Below are 16,897 nucleotides of genomic sequence, written 5' to 3' on the forward strand. Positions count from 1 at the left end.
TTCAAATGGTTTTATCGCACCACCTTTGGACGTGAAGTGTCGATTGAACGTGCAAGGTCATTGCGCTTGGCAAAAGAAACCCGTCGAGACTGACCCATGTTCATTCCTCAGAATGTTGGAGATCCTCACAAGGTCTAGCACGGCATGCAATGTGGCGAGGATCAAGGACGAAGGTTGGAAAATTTTGGGTCAGGTGGAAGTAGATGTATTTAGAATCTCATGAAAATGAAAATTCTACTACATTTGGATGCTCTCTTTCTTTGGATCAGAAGCATTGTTTGATTGTTTACGCAATTTTAGAAGTGTACATTTCACTTTGTGTGTTTGAATAGTTCTCCAATTTCATGTGGTTTTAAAATTCAAAAGATTATTTTCTCGTGCTTTTAGCGGCTCTTTTCCACCATGTGAACCCGTCCTTATATGGCCACCCTATAAACAGAGGTACCCCCCCCCCCCCCCCCCCCCCCCCCCCCCCCCCCCCCCCCCCCAAACCCCTCTCAAACACATAACACTCCTTCCCTCACCAAACACCACAACCTCTAAGAAGGCCCCGAACGCACTTTCACAATGGCAAGGACAAAACAAACTTCAAAGAAGAATCCAAAGACCATTGAGGCGTGCAAAAAGCAGAAGATGCATGCAAATCGACGACCCGAAGAGCTAGCTGACCCCGATCACACAGAGATGGACACGTCCAATGAACGTCTGCCATGGGATGGGGAGGACATCCCAGTGAACCATAGGGTGGGCGGGAAGACGTTGCCAGGCAAAATGGGCACGATGCCATCTGGCCCAGGTTGCCACACTGTGGCCAACAAGTCACTGCCCAGAGGAATGGGTTCCATTCCTTTTGATCAACCCAATAATGATGAGCGTAACAATGAAGATGAGGATTATGATTTAGATGAAGATGCCCCCCAGCCACCTCCCAAGCGCCATCGAAAGTCAAAATTCTACAGGAAGCCACAAAGAGCAAAGCCACAAGGAGCTCAGAGGCCCCCACAATGCCAACCTCAAAGAACACGACGATTTTGTCAAGCGTTTACTGAGATTCGGAATTACCAGAAGATAGAATACCTACTTATTAGGAAAGCACCTTTTGCATGGACATGTAAGGAAGTGCTACAAAGCTACATCATAGAGCTCCAAAAGTATGCAATTGCCCTCAAATCAATTCAGGAGGATGCAGAGGCTTTCTTGGTCAGTCTCTTTGAAGATACATTCTTATGTGTTGTCCATGCCAAGTGTGTAACAATCATGGCCAAGGACATGCAACTTGCACGTCGCCTAAGGTAGGACTGATACCCTCTGATATCAAAACTTTTTGTAACTAACTTTTGTATTGGAATCAATTAACTTTGGAACCCTTGTACTGGATTCAAGTTTTCTTGAGAACTCAATGTATTTTCACTTTGCGACAAATACAATCCATCTATTTTTGTCTCTCTATGCTACCTTAATGTGCAATTTTAATGTCTATTTGTCTACATTTATTTCGGTAAATGGTTGAAGGTGAGATGTTAATCAGCTGTACAAAAGGCTTATCAACTAGCAACAAAGCTAAATAAATTTTTTGGTTGGCTTGAAATTGTCCATTAGGTAAAATTTTTGCTTTGTACTTGCCAAAAACTTGCAAAACTTGTTAAATTGGTGATGTCCACAAGACAACGAGAATTGGCAAGATAGCAGACTTGCAGGGCCAAATCTCGCTGCCTTGTGGACACATCTAAAATTGCATGAAATGTCAATAAGGCACAGCTAGTACTAAAAAATCTATCAATGTACAAAATCAACTTTCAAACAGTTTGCTTTGTCACTGAACATGAATAAAACAGTAAATTGAACTTTGCAAAATATCATGGAGAAGAGAGATAATTTTCATTTAAAAGCTTGTACATTTGGTTTAACGATCTTTTGATGGGAGTCGCTTTGGAACCTCTCTACGACGTTCTATAGTGTTGGGTAGAATGGATGTAAGGATAGAAGCAACTATAGCTTGGGCACCGTCAACCCCCTGGGCTTGACAAAGAGCTATGCATGTAATGACCTTGCCGCGGAAGCCAGTGCCAAAAGTGGCAATTGCAAGTGATTTTTTCACAAGAATAATTACATGGGCTGCTTGAGGGATGGTGGCTAAACATAGGAGTTTAATTGCAGCCTTAAGCACCCACAAAAAAAAATGGCCATTCGGGGAGAAATCCTTGTGTATGATGCACACATCCTACGTTGGTAGTTTGCCGATGTAGTGTGCTAGGGCTGCTTGAGGCCCAAACACTATGTGCTCTCCCCCCTTTCGGCTAGCCCAAAGGTCCATGTCCAAAACATCCTACAAAATTGTAATTAACCAAAAGCAAAGAAGAAAGGTTGAATTATCAACGTAGAAGATGCTTAGTATTACCTCTTGTTTCTTATCCTCATCATCCATAGTTGGTGTGGCTTCAAGGTTGATAGAGGATTTTCTCTCATCAACCTTGCGGGGGCTCTACGAAGTAGGCTAATTGGGGTGGATACGAGTTTGGTTGGCAACAACCCTTTCTTGTGTGGCAATGAACTCCTTGTCCGTGACTTTGCTCTGCTCTGCAGCGAGAATATCTCTTGTCACTAGTGCAATTGTGTCAGCAACAGAGTCCCCCAATGGAAGCAGCTTGTCATCTTTAGCTTCCGGTGTAGGATCAAGGGGGAACTCCATCTTGGTGCATATGAGGCTAAGACACTCATCTAGTAGGACACCAAAAGCCTTTTCAAGATCATGTAAGAATAAATACTCCTCATCTTCTATAATTATGCTATTGAGATGGTGGCTAATCTCCACTTTGGGAATTGCAACAGGGTCAGTGCACGCAGGGTCGGGTACCTCGGAGGTGCTAGAAATCTGCTCTCTCACTGCAACTACTTCTTCCAAGTCGTGGGGATATTTGGCAGATTGCAATCTTTTCTCACTTTGGACATCTATAGGCACGGCCTTGGGATCTTTATGATCTTCCAGCACCCCACCCACTGCCAAATGTGGGATCTCCATCTCCTACAAGGAGGGCTCCTCATTGACGAGGAATAAGAGAGTGGCAATATTGGACAAGAAAGATTGCCCAATTTTGCGCTTCTTGAAGGAGTCTACAACTTCCTTTGTCACTTGACGGAAGTGGTTTTCCTCTTTTGCAATCACTTCAAAGCGAGCTAGTCTCTTTGAAAATGTTGTGTCGCCCTTGTGGATGTAGCAAAGCAGATCACATGGCAACCACACCATGGCGTTGTCTTCAAAGTTCACATCATACTTGAGTATATGTGCATGCATATACTCTATATGTCATGAAAAGTGTCATTGTGGAGTTGCATGTTTTTTTGTAAATCCACTATGTGGGTAAAGAAGCCATGAACTGTCAAGAACAAGTATCCCTTGCCTCACATAGATGAGCTGCTTGATCGACTCGGTGGTTCCAAATTTTTCACCAAGATTGATCTCATGTCAGGCTATTACCAAGTTGGGATAAAAAGGGAGGATATTCCAAAAACAGCTTTCAACACAAGGTTTGGGCATTATGAGTTCACCGTCATGCCTTTTGGCCTAACTAATGCCCCTGCCACATTTAAGCGTCTCATGACTGACCTCTTCAGGACAAAGTTAGATGATTTTTTTCCAGTCTTCTTTGGTGACATCCTTATATATTCAAAGACTAGAGAAGATCACGAACGGCATGTACGCCATGTCTTGGAGATTCTCAGAAAAACCCAGCTCTATGCCAAGTGGAGCAAATGCTCTTTCTTTGTAGAGAAGGTTGCCTATTCGGGATACATAGTTTCAAAGGATGGTCTTTCTCCCGACCCAGCTAAGGTGGAAGCTGTAGTTCACAGTGGCCCATTCCCAAGACTATTTCAGAAGTACGAGGATTCCTTGGCCTCATATGATGGTGTAGAGTATTTATCAAAAACTATGCACTTATCACAGGCCCTCTCACTAAACTCACTAAGAAAGAGGAACCCTTTACTCATCTGACAAGAGAGATAGAGCCTTCAACAAATTAAAGGAGATCTTGGCCAGTGAACTTGTTCTCAAACTGCCAGATTTTTGAAAAAACTTTGAGGTTATAGTAGATGCTTGCATACAAGGTATAGGTGGAATCCTTTAGCAAGAAGGCCATCACATAGCCTATGAATCATGAAATCTCATGATTCATGAGAATAATTATCCCACCCATGACCTTGAACTACTAGCTTTGGTTCATGCCCTCAAAAAGAGAAGACGCTATCTTTTAGGTCAGATGTTTGAGCTTGTTACTGACCACAAAAGTCTCAAATGGATTTTCACCCAGTCAGATCTCAATATGCGATATGGGTTGAATTCCTACAAGAGTTCACTTTTGAGATCAAATATAGACCAGGCAAGGAAAATCAAGTTGGAGATGCTCTGAGCCAACGAGTAGTGGCCCTTGCCATTACACTAGTCCATTCAACTCTACCCGAAGAAGTTCAAAACGCCCTCCAAACTGATGAACAATTTGGTCCGTTGATCCAAGAAATCCAAGCTCAAGTTCAGAAAAGATATCTGGCAGACTATTCTATTCAAGGTGGACTCTTATTCTTCAGGAATCGATTGTGCATACCTACATGCTTAAGGATGCAAATACTATAGGAAGCTCATAAAACTCCCCTTGCAGCTCACCCAGGTTATCACAAAATGTTTGCTTCTCTTAAACAAAATTTCTATTGGTTCTAAGATGAAAAAGGATACCTTAGAGTATGTTAAGAAGTGTTTGGTATGTCAAAAGGTGAAGGCTGAAAGAGTTAAGATTCCTGGGAAGCTACAACCATTGGATATACCTGCAATGAAATGGGAGTGCATCAGTATGGATTTTGTAACAGGGTTACCCAAGATTGCTGGAAATTTTGATTCAATTTTTGTGGTGGTGGATAAACTCACCAAAGTAGCTCAGCTTGTCCCCGTCAAAACCACTACCTCTGAAGCAGATATTGCTCAAATTTTTGTAAAAGAGATTATCAGACTACATGGAATACCTGCTAGGATAATCAGTGATCGTGATGCCAAGTTTACCTCTAAGTTTTGGAAGGCCATGTTCCAATCCTTAGGCACTCGATTAAACCTGAGTTCAGCCTATCATCCAGAGACAGATGGACAAACCAAAAGAGTTAATCAAGTCATAGAAGATATTGTGAGATCATATTGCAGTCAGCAACCTCATCTTTGGATCAAATATTTACCCTTAGTCTTATAATTCTTCCTACCATAGAAGCCTAGGAATGTCACCATTCAAAGCTCTTTATGGACAAGACAGTACCTTTTCTCTCCGAATGACCGACCCAATTCTCTGAGTTCCTGCAACAAAGAATACACTTGAAGAAATGGATTGCCAAATCAAAATAATAAGGGAGAACCTTAAGGGAGCAAGTGACAGGCAAAAGAGTTATGTTGATTTACATAGATCTCCCCGAATTTTTTAGGCAGGAGATAGAGTATTCCTTAGGGTCAAACCAAAGAGAAGTTCACTCAAATTGGAAAAATATTAGAAGTTAGCATAGAGATTTTGTGGACCCTTTGAGATTCTGAGAAGGATAGGGGACCAATCTTACGAAGTCGCTTTACCCCCTCACTTGCATGTGCACAATGTTTTTCATGTTAGCTTGCTAAAAAGATATGTTCCGGATCCCCTTCACATCATAAATGATGAAGATACTATTCTTATCGCACGAGAAGAATTCCAAATGGAGCCAGAGCAAATTTTAGACATGAAGGAGCGGAAGCTACGACATCAAATAATTTTAGAGGTTTTAGTCCAGTGGAAGGGCTATCCCATTGAAGATGCCTCTTGGGAAGATTGGGAATGCCTTACTTCTCATTTTCCTCATCTTTTTTTATCAATATTCTCCTCTCTTTTTTACTCAAACTAAATCGTGTTAGCCCAAGTAACTACAAATCCAAGTTCTATCTTACTGAATCTTTGTAGCCTGACCTTTTGCAAAATAATAACAAGATTAGCATTGTCCTTTACATCTTGTGACTCGGATCTATGTATGGAATTACAAAATCAATAAATAGATTTAGCTAAGTTTGAAATTCTCTCAAGGACTTCTATCAAATACAAGATATAAGAACTCGAAACCAATTTCATTATATCCATCAAGAAAAATCAGAGGAAGAAGGATTTAAGACAAGCACCAAGATCTTAGAACATGATGAGCATGTTAAGGGATACAACAAAGATACAATTTTCTAGAGGTCAATAAGCCATCCATTACATGATCACAAAAGCAGCTATCACAAGCAGGGCACATATTAGGTCTTTCATTAATAGGAAGTATTCGTTGTGAAATTGTTTCACTTAGTTCTCTAGTATGAGGTGTGAAGTTAAGGGGCCCTCTAAGTGGTAAACCAAAGTGAGGGTAAAGATATATCTTTTGATGAGGAAGGAATTGAGCAAGCAAAAAGACTCATTTTGAAAAACCTCGATGCATTGACCTCATCACGCAGTAATATCGAGGACGCAAACCCATAGCTTCAGTAACCATAGCCAAATGGAAATTATTACGAAAGTGATCCCAACCCCAAAGGGTCACCCTTGTTATACTTTGAAATGTTCGCTATTTGGTTTGCGCTACTGAAGTTCCCAAGTGATGAAATAGCAGGCGCCCATATCGCTCCACAAAATCTCTCCTCACGGATTCACTTGTTTGCTGTAGATGAGGAATGGCCACAGATAAAACTAGCTCTTGCCACCAATCCATAAGGTAAGGTAGTGAGAAAATAGACAACCCTAATAAATTTTGACAAGGGATGGAAAGAAACGTGAAAGACAAAGTGAATAATACTGGAAGAAATGAAAATATAGTGCACCTTATATAGGATAGACAGCCAACGGAGGGTAAATTAGCATTACTCAAAAGTTGAAAGTGTAACTTGCGGATGAAGATTTACCACCTTGCTTATTTATTTCGAGTTGAGGACAACTCTTTCTCTTTGTTGGGGAGTTTGTAAGGTCCTCCTCTGAGCCTTATTCTTGATGACATATCTAAGCTATCGATTTTTCGAATACGATCGAGTAAATTTGGTCTATAGTCAAGCACCCTAGCTATCCACAAGACGCTTTCAATTTTCACCATGGGAACATGGATATAACCAATGCATGGGATATTAGTTTTATCTCAAGAAAAAAAAATTGCATAAAAAAACAAAGAAAGAATAAGGGTCAGGTGAACAAGTAACTTGTTTAAAAGTAGCTTGTTGAAAAAGTAACTTGTTTAAAAGTAACTTGTTGAAAAAGCCACTTGTTGAAAAGTAGCTTGTTGAATAAGCCACTTGTTGAAAAAGAGCTTGTTGCATAAGCCACGTGTTGGGAAAGTAGCTTCTTGCATAAGCCACTTATAGAAAAATTATCTTGTTGAAGAAGATTTGAAAAAGAAGAAAGGATATCAAGATATGAAAAAGTAACTTATCACGATAAGTCAAGGGCCTTATCAAATTAAGATTAAAAGGAGGCCTTCCCTACTCATTAAACACTTTACTTCTCTTCACATTTTGAAAGTGAAATCTTGATAGTGAGCTATGAAAGCCAAATCTAATCCTCCTTCATACATATCCTATACACACCTCTCTCTTCAAGAGAATCCATAACCATAATCCAAATTACCATTACACTCTTCACCTTCTCTTTCTTAACCTACAAGCTTTCCATAGCTTGAATTTTTTTAACCTCACTCTATTCCCATAGCCAAATCGATGGTTTTCAAGAAAAATGAAGCGAAAAAGAATCGGTTTAGGTCAATACACTTCGCCGTTTCTCTTCCTAAGCAAGGAGAAGACCCTACCATATATACACTAACGGTTTCGAAACCATAATCCTCTTCTAGCAACATAATTAATCCTCTCCACGTTAGTAAAGGTACGCCTAAATCCTTTCTTAAAGAAGAATTTGTTAATCATTCATACACTATTACATGCATATTTTATGATACACTAGCATGTCCACTCTTAGGATTTTCGCAATTTTTACAATACCACGCATAGAAGGGTTTCACTCTTGCACTCAAAGGAAGTTTTGATTAATTGTCCAAGATTGCAAGTTGGTGCATTTTGAAGTTTTGTGTGTACCACACATAGACAGACCAAGAAAAACACATTATAGAAAGCATATGCATTGTTCATTTCAAGTTTGTCTACTTTCAAGTTTGTTTTGCAAATTCGAAGGGGGGAGTAAGGGGATAGCTTCACGGATGTTGTGACCGTTGGAGAGGGGGAAAGGGGAACACACCCAGCACACAACATAATGCCTCACTATAACCTAGGGTATACACAGCACCCCAATCCACTAGAGTTCACCTTCAAAACTCGACACTGCCTGCAAACAAACCACCGCTTGCACACAACCATACGCACACACACCTTGCCATGCACCAAACAGACTCAATCACTCCACTCCACTCAATTCACAGCTTTCAACACGCACATAGTCTCTCTCTATCTCTCTTTGCATGACAAACCTCGGGAGGGGGGGACGCACACGCCTACACATGCCCGAAAACACACGCACACAAGCAGAGAAGAGAAGGTCGAAGGGGGAATGATACCAAGAGACAGTAGAAAATAGCCTTCTTGCATATGCAGCACAAATTTACAACCAATATCATGCCGGCACGAACCTCGGCAAACAGACACTCGCTCAAAGCCTACACAGGCCAAGGAGCATAATGGCAAAAAGCTCTATGTCAAAAAGCCTAATGGCCAAAAGACCCCAAAAAATGAACGTATACCTCCTTTTAAAGGGGGTGTCTAGGAGACCTAAAAAAGAAAAAATGGGTGAGGTCCCATCTCGTGCAGTTCACTTGCAGCTTCATTTGGAATCTCCTTTGCATTGCTTGCATTTGTCATAGTTTATTTTTGGCAACCTCTGCATGGTGCACACCTATGTCAAATTTGTCCACCCAATTCGACCGCCCGGCTCTCCAGTTGAATTCACCCCTTTGGCCCGCCCTTAGAATGGCCTCTTGGTTCTAACCCTTTGGGTTCTCTCTCTTGATCTTTCCTGACTCCCTTGCTATATGTGGCGGGATTGCCCCCTTTGCCTTGCCCTTTGTTGCCTTCAAATTATCCCTCTCACTCCTACTGCATGTTGGCCACCTCTCGTGGGACCCCTCCCCTACACAAGAAATAGCGACATCGCTATTTGGGAGGGGGGGCACCTCGCCCTCAAAAAGGTTTTGGCCCATGTCCGTGGGCACAAGGCCTTGCCCGTGGGCACAAGGCCTTGCCAAGCTGCCACGTCATCACTTTCATCAACAACCGCCGCCGGCCAGCCACGCCAGCCCGCCCACTACGCCGCCCTCTCCGCCCAAAACAGTGCCCAGTACCGCCAAGAGCGCCACTACGCAGAGTCCGTAGGCCATCCACCATCGCCACCACGCCAAGGAGCTCCTCTCCCTTAACACACTCCACAATGGGCTAACGCCCCAGCCCTTATACCCCGTCATCCGGCACCCTCAAAGCACGTGTGGGATTACCCCCCTACCACGTGGCAGTCTTTGGTGAGTTCTCCCCAATAGCTTGAAACTTCAAAAAAAAAATTCCTCAAAAAAAATCCCCAACCTCTTTTTTTTCCACTGCTTGCCCTGCTTTCTAATTGGTCACTGGCGATCCGCTCACACCGAGCCGCAAAACCGGGTGCAAACTCACATATCTGACAACGAACTCACCCCACCTTGCCACACTTCACAATTCCCCGAGCCCCCGAATCGAGGCCCCAAAAATCGAGAAAGTCATTTGTGGCCAACTTCGAACAAATGCACACAATCTTCAGACTTCTATATCTTCCTGCTCCAGGCTCCATTTGACGTACAACCAACTCGTGCTACCTCCATACATTACACAGCACCTCCTCGCACTTTGTCGTCGTGGTCCAGAAAAAGCCAGATGGCACGATTCCCCATGTGGCCAGGTGGGCACCAACCTAGCCCCCGGCAAAACTTCAACTAGCCATAAACTGTAATCCGTGGCTCCTATCTGCAATTTGAAAAGACGGGTAGGCTCCATAAATTGAGCACTATGCACCCGTACATTGACATTCACTTGGGCCACATGTCCCCAGCTACCCTGTCCGGCAAGAATCTACAACACACTGAACCTTCAACCTTCAATATCTTGGGCTCCGTAGCTCTACATTCCTGGAACCAAAGACTGCACCTTGAATCTCCTTCATCTTCCCCCCAAATTAGCCCCTTATGGAGCCCTTCTTGGCCTATAAACCGCATTAGTCATACATTTCCGCTGCTACCTGTCAGCCCATGATCTTCCCAGCTGCTCCAGCCTTTTGCCATGTTTTTGCTAGCCTGCACATATCTGCCCATGCCATCTTCTATGGTCGACACACTTTGGCTGTACCATCATTGCCCACACCCTAGTTGAGCATTTATGCTCAACCATAAAAGAGCTTTATTCCACTACAAATTGAAACCCTGACACATACTATGAGAAAACCAAAACCATATGTACACAGTTTTATTCTGTCTACTGCCAAACCTTCAAGTGGGTTGCCCCACCCCCTGCATCCTACAGCTTCCACTTGGATCGAACACTTGCTTTTGATATGTTCCACTGTTGAGCCAGCAGAGGATCACACCCACATTTTTTCTCACACTCATCATTTTGTAACCATTGATTGTAATAAATGTCTTTCCGACATAAATTTTGATTTGAGCCATTCATTAAGTAACGGGACTCAATTGAGTTTCCAGCTTGTAATCCCGAAGTAATTTCACTTGCTGATGTAATTAGTTAGAGATGTTCTCACCTCCAAGGCTGAGGTATATAAGCCAAAGTTTTTGTAACCTAAAGGATTCAGATTATTAATCAAAGTGAGTTTTTTGAGCACCGTGACTGTGTCTGAGAGAGTGTGAGTGAGAGAGAGAGAGAGTCTTATCTACTTGCTACGCGAGCTACGGAGCTGCCATTGGAGAAGCGACACCGCCATTGTGTTAGCAATGGCGAGAGCTACGCACAGATACCAAGAGTGCGCGCTATCGGTTTCTATGTGTGGTAAGCTCCTACGAACTTCGGTGTGAGTTTTCTTCCAACTCGTGTGTCGGAATTGAGCGTGCAGCATATCTATAGAACCACAACGAGTAGAGCTACACATTAGTACCATCGGGGTCAAGTTTCGGTCACCTGTATTTTTCGGACTGTCTTCATACGCGTTTACCGCACGGAGTGGTTATAGGTTGATTTTGCAGTTCAAGTCTTTAGGGTGTTGTTCTTACCTAGTGTATAGACTTCCCCTTGGGTTTGAGATCGATTCAATGATTCTAGATCCTGTTTCGTATAGCATTCGTTCCTAGTACGGATTTCAGTCACTTGCGTATTCTAGAGCTTAGATTTGATTTCCTTAGTAGTGATTGTCATTAGAAGGTCGAGTAGGTGATTTGACATCCACCTAGTTGTTTCCATGCGCCTGCGGGTCAAGCTCCGTCCTCGTTTGACAAATTCTGTTGTTGGTTGAGTTCTCGCTATTTAGCTTCCGCTAGCGGCGTAACCGCCTTAACATTTGGCGCCGCTGCCGGGGACGAGAGCCCTAAGTAGGTGACCTTAGACTAATCCTACGAGGTCAGTCGTATAAACTACTTTGTATACTTTAGTTAGAAAAGATCTAGGAGTGGTGGAGTCAGAAGATCTCGAGAGATACTAGGAAGTGGGGTATTCCTGGGTCTTCCGTGTTGACAGTATTTTTAGTTTAGCTTAGATTTATTTGTTGTTTTGTCGGTGTTGAGTAGTTGTTGATAGAAGAAGAATTTGCTAGTCCGTGAGTGACAGTGGATCTCTTTAAAATCACAATTACCAAACCCATTTTATGATTAGGAATAGCTTAGGTAGGACTTCATTTGATCCTGATCTGGAGCTAGTAATCATTGGAGTATTTGCTTGATATGGTTGATTGCATGATAGATCACTAAACCGTCGAGTTAGTAGTGAAACTTGCAATAAACAAAAGTCAGAGAAATTTTCTGTGTATCTGGGATCTGCTGAGCACTTGAGAAAGCTTTAGGAAGGATTCTGTGCCAAAAAATTGGAAATCTGCAACTTTAGACATCATACGCGTATGATGTCTAAATGACCAAACAGAGACCAAAACAGAAATTTTGACTTTACCAGAGTGTTCAAAAGGGGGGTTATACCCTAATTTCAACTTAAAACAAGAGCATTAACACTCAAAGAAACCCAAAAAGACAAGTCGGAGCCAAAGAAACGCAAAGAACAGGAAATTTTGGATTCAGATCTTGTTTTTACATTCAAACCTGACAAAAACACTTGAAACTCAATTATAAACATTGGAGAAGGCTTAAAACCAAGAATAGTCAAAATTTGGGAAAAAAGACATCATACGCGTATAATGTCTTTTAGCACATCCACTGCTTATTTTTTATATCTGACCTAACAAGATTGTTACAAACACTATAGAAAGCATAAATATCAAGTCTTGACCCAAATTGATGAAAAAGACATCATACGCGTATGATGTCTTTTACCTAATTTTGGACATATTTTGATACTTTGCCAACACAGATCCATTGTAATAGCTGTCTAGAGGTTATATTTCAAGTTTCATCCCATTTGGATCACAATTGACCCAAAACAAGTCAAAAGCGGAAAATTGCCAAGAAAAGCCTAAATCAGCCATCACTTGCTTAAACAGAGTTCAAACTGAATTTTGTGAGTGGACAGAGCATAAGGGGGCTACTGAGAGTGAGCATAACCAAAATAGTCCAAATCTGTGAAAAAAGACATCATACGCGTATAATGTCTTTTTCAGCATAACTGCAACAAAATTCTCACTTGATGAAACAGAAGTTGTCCAACTGACAAGATTAAACAATTGATCAAGTATCAATCAGTTTGGATCAATTCTGACCACAAAAACTTGGGAAAACAAATTGCCGAGACGGAAAAGTTAAAGTCCTTTAGGGGAATTGATGAATTTGAGATCGGGCAGGAATCTCCAGAATAACCAACCAAAACAAGGGGAACAAGCAAGTGTCATATCAACCGAGGGAAGTGTAAACCAAAGTTGGGTGCAACCATTAGAGCCGATCTTTGAAGGAAGTGTTTTTGATACTTCTTCGGAGAGATCTTATGAGATTTTCACCGAACACTTGGAACACTTGAACGTGAACAACAGAGAAAATATGGCAGCAGGATCATCAAACCCTTCCGCCACAATGAAGCTATTGTTCATAAAATATCAGTACGTCAATGAGCAAGGTGCCAAGATCTACAAAGATGGAATGGACCGCTATTGTGTAAAGATAGAAGATAGACCTAGTGAGTTCAAGGACTTAGTGCCTGTGAGCTATAGCGGAGATAGATATCTAGATGACGAGGGTACCATGTACTTGGTAGTCCTAAACCCTAACATTGTGGACAAGTGGGGATTGATGGGCACCAAAGCCAAATTAGATGAAGAACTTGAGGAGAAAGCACCAATAATGAACTTCCCTGATGCGAAGTTAAGAAGAGAGAATGAAACTACAAGGATCAACACTGATAACATCTATGTGGGGCTATACAAATATAATAATGGGGAGCAAGATCTCTATTATAGATGTGAAGAACCCTACACCGGAGAGTTGACAGACCAAAAAAGACTTTATGTCTTTACCTACACAGAGGGATCGGAAGTGAAAATTGCCGCTTATGACAAGTATGGGAGGCAATACTCAGCAATGGGCAAGAAAGAATTAGAAGGATATACATACTTTGGGGGACCACTACATCAGTATTATGTTACTTCTAGCTCACAAAGACCAGCACCAACAAATGGAGTGCAAAACCCAATGACAACAGGAGGACAAAGAACTCAGGTTGCTGACTCTTTCAGTCAACCTCAATACTCGAAGCCCGGACCAATGGGATCATTACATTCCAGAGAGTCAATGGATACGAATCGAGGTAGTGCAGTTCCAATCCCCACATATACCACTCCAGGTCCAAGGTTCGAAGCGGAACCATCACATTTACCTCCTAGTAGTAGATTCAGGGCAGGGGAACCGACAAGGGTAATCCATGAAGTCCATGATGCTAGAGAAAGCTTTAGCCGGGACACAGGAGCAATGAGATTGGTAGCAGACCATAGACGTATGAGACCATCTCAAGTAGCCAAGTGTATGCCAAAGAAGTATGGTGGTTCAGGAGATCCGTATACACATGTGTCACTCTTTAAGCAAGTCTTAAGAGCTGAGCAGATAACAGATTTCCATACACAATACGAGGGATTTGGTCTAACTCTAGAAGGTACGACATTGACATGGTTTCAACCACTGAACAGAGGGGGATTCCATGACATTGACCGTTTGCTAAGAGAGTTTGCTAAGGAATTCTCAAAACGAGGGATTAAGCACAATACGGTCTCACAAATATATGCTTTTAAACAGAGAGAATACAAAAAAGTGAAGGAAGCTTCACTTCGCTTCAAACAATACATTGAGAGATGTCCAGTACGTGAACGACCACAAGATGACAGACTATCTGTTCTCTTTATTGAAGGATTGAGAAACGACACTCTCAAGAAGGACTTGCACTTGAAAGCTTGTACAAGTTTCGAGCAAGTAACGAGAGAAGCATTGTACTTAGTGAATAACTGTACGGTTTATGGAGAGGTGTCAGCGGATACAGATTTTGCATCCAGTAGCTCTTCCTCCGTAGTGAGCGAGACTACCACTAAAAAGAATGTTCAAACAACAATCATGCCAAATGTAGAGCAAATGATAGAAGAGGCTCTAAAAAGGATGGCACCATACCAAAAACCATTGCCAAACCACTGAAATGGTGTGAGATTGAACAAAAATGGACAAACCATCCAACAGAGGAGTGCTATTACAACAAAGGGTATGTAAGGGAGCGTCAGTATGCACCTCCTGCTCAATTAGCACCACCTCAGGTACATCCAGTACCTCGATACCCAACGAGAAATATACCAGGACCTATGGGGATAGAAAGACCGCAACCGGTATTGGGACAACAACCACCTTTACCAGGAGCAAGACCAGTGGGCATTAGATATGCACCAACCTTAGAGAATCAGGAAGAACAAGCCTTAGTGCCTGTTCAAGCCTATTATGAAGAATCTGGTGCACATATGTCTCCAACTGTGTATTACCCACCAGAAGAACCCAAACAACCAGAACCATGGGGCATGATTGGGAATGTTGGAACACCAACAGTTACAAGTGCTTCTGATGAAGAGAGATACAATTTGGACGCAAGAACATTGATGTTCATAGCTCATGGAGGGTTAATAGGACAAACACCATCCTATCCACAAAGGACGAATCAAGTGGGACCAAGACCAGCACTAGGACCCTGTTACAAGTGTGGAGGTGACCATCTGATGAATGTTTGTCCACATACGGAAATCATTAGAATTAACGCTTATTGCACTGAGTGTGGGGTTACTCACTTCATTGAGGATTGTTCAAAGAATCCAAACAAAGTGCAAAAGACGACATTGAATATGCTAGAAACTATTCCTACCAGCAGTGGGTCTGAAAATGAAACTCTGATACCAACGCAAGTTGTTACTAGAGATCAAGCTAAGAAAACCACTAGAGAACCTGAGAATGGAAAGTTAGCGACTGAAGTGGTTAGTCAAGGACCACGGAGTCAGAGAAACACATGGAAAGCTAGAAAAGCACGCATAAAGTTGAGAAAATAACGGGAAGACGCTATTCTAGCTGAGGAACTAAAGCGAACTAAAGATAGATTAGAAAAACTTGAGAGTCAAAACGGGAAACGAGAGATGAGCCCGGAAAGAACGAAACAAAAGAGTATCAAAAAAACAACGAGCTTAAGCTCAGGGGGATCAGTGCTAGTCGACAAAGTACACGAACCATTGGATGCACTGATGAGAGATTACGAAGCTAGGTTAAAGAACAACCAAACACAAGAACAGAGGTGGATGACATACCCAAACGCGGAATTGGAAAAGCAGAGACTTGAAATGTGCCAAAGAATGATCGAGACTGCACAAGCCTTATTAGAACCACCAAGAGAAACAATGAATTGTGGAACGAAAAACCCAATTCAGCAAGAGACTATCATTTCACGGGTAGCTGAAAAGACTCCCAGTGCACAAAAGCCTGAAAATACACACAAGGATGACCACATAGTATTGAACACAACCGATCAGGAGATAGAGAGTTTTCATCCAGTCATACAGAGGTCTTACGGAAAAGATGAGGATTACAATGAATTTTGGAAACAAGTGAGAGAGGCAAACTTTGCAAACAAGCTAATTTGCCAAGCTAATCAGACAAATTGGGAAAAGGACATCAGGAATCCTCCCATAGTGGAATTTGAGGCAGGATCTCAAGTGGACTTGGATCTGCAATCTTACTGGGGAGATGGGGGCTCAATTAGAACAATGGAGAGCAAACCTCATTCACTGAATACCTTACCTTCATACTTAGGAGAGTATGAAGCAAAATCCGAGATTAGAGCACTTCCCTCACGAAGAATCTCATCAGAAAAAATCATGGACTCGCAAGGATTGATAGAGATCTTGTCAACACCAGTGACATGCACTATCACTCTAGCTGAGCTTTTGAAGCTAAGACCACATATGTGGACCACTGTAGGAAAATGCTTGGAGAAATTCGGGATAAAAGACCCAACATCGAGACTGAAAGAGGGTATACAAGAGCTGAGCAAACCACAAAAGAACGCTAAGCCTGTACCCTTAAACAAGGTCGGAGAGTATTGCGAAGGTGAAGAGGGGAATACAACCTTACCAATTGAATTCCAAGGAGTGAACACGATGGCAATACTAGACAGCGGAGCTGGGGTAGCCATTGCTACAAAAGAAATCTGGAAAAAAAGGGGGAAACCAGCAATAAGGAAGACTAGGTTGAA

Source organism: Adiantum capillus-veneris, chromosome 1 (assembly GCF_014529385.1).
Source record: "Adiantum capillus-veneris isolate H3 chromosome 1, ASM1452938v2, whole genome shotgun sequence".
NCBI lineage: Eukaryota > Viridiplantae > Streptophyta > Polypodiopsida > Polypodiales > Pteridaceae > Adiantum > Adiantum capillus-veneris.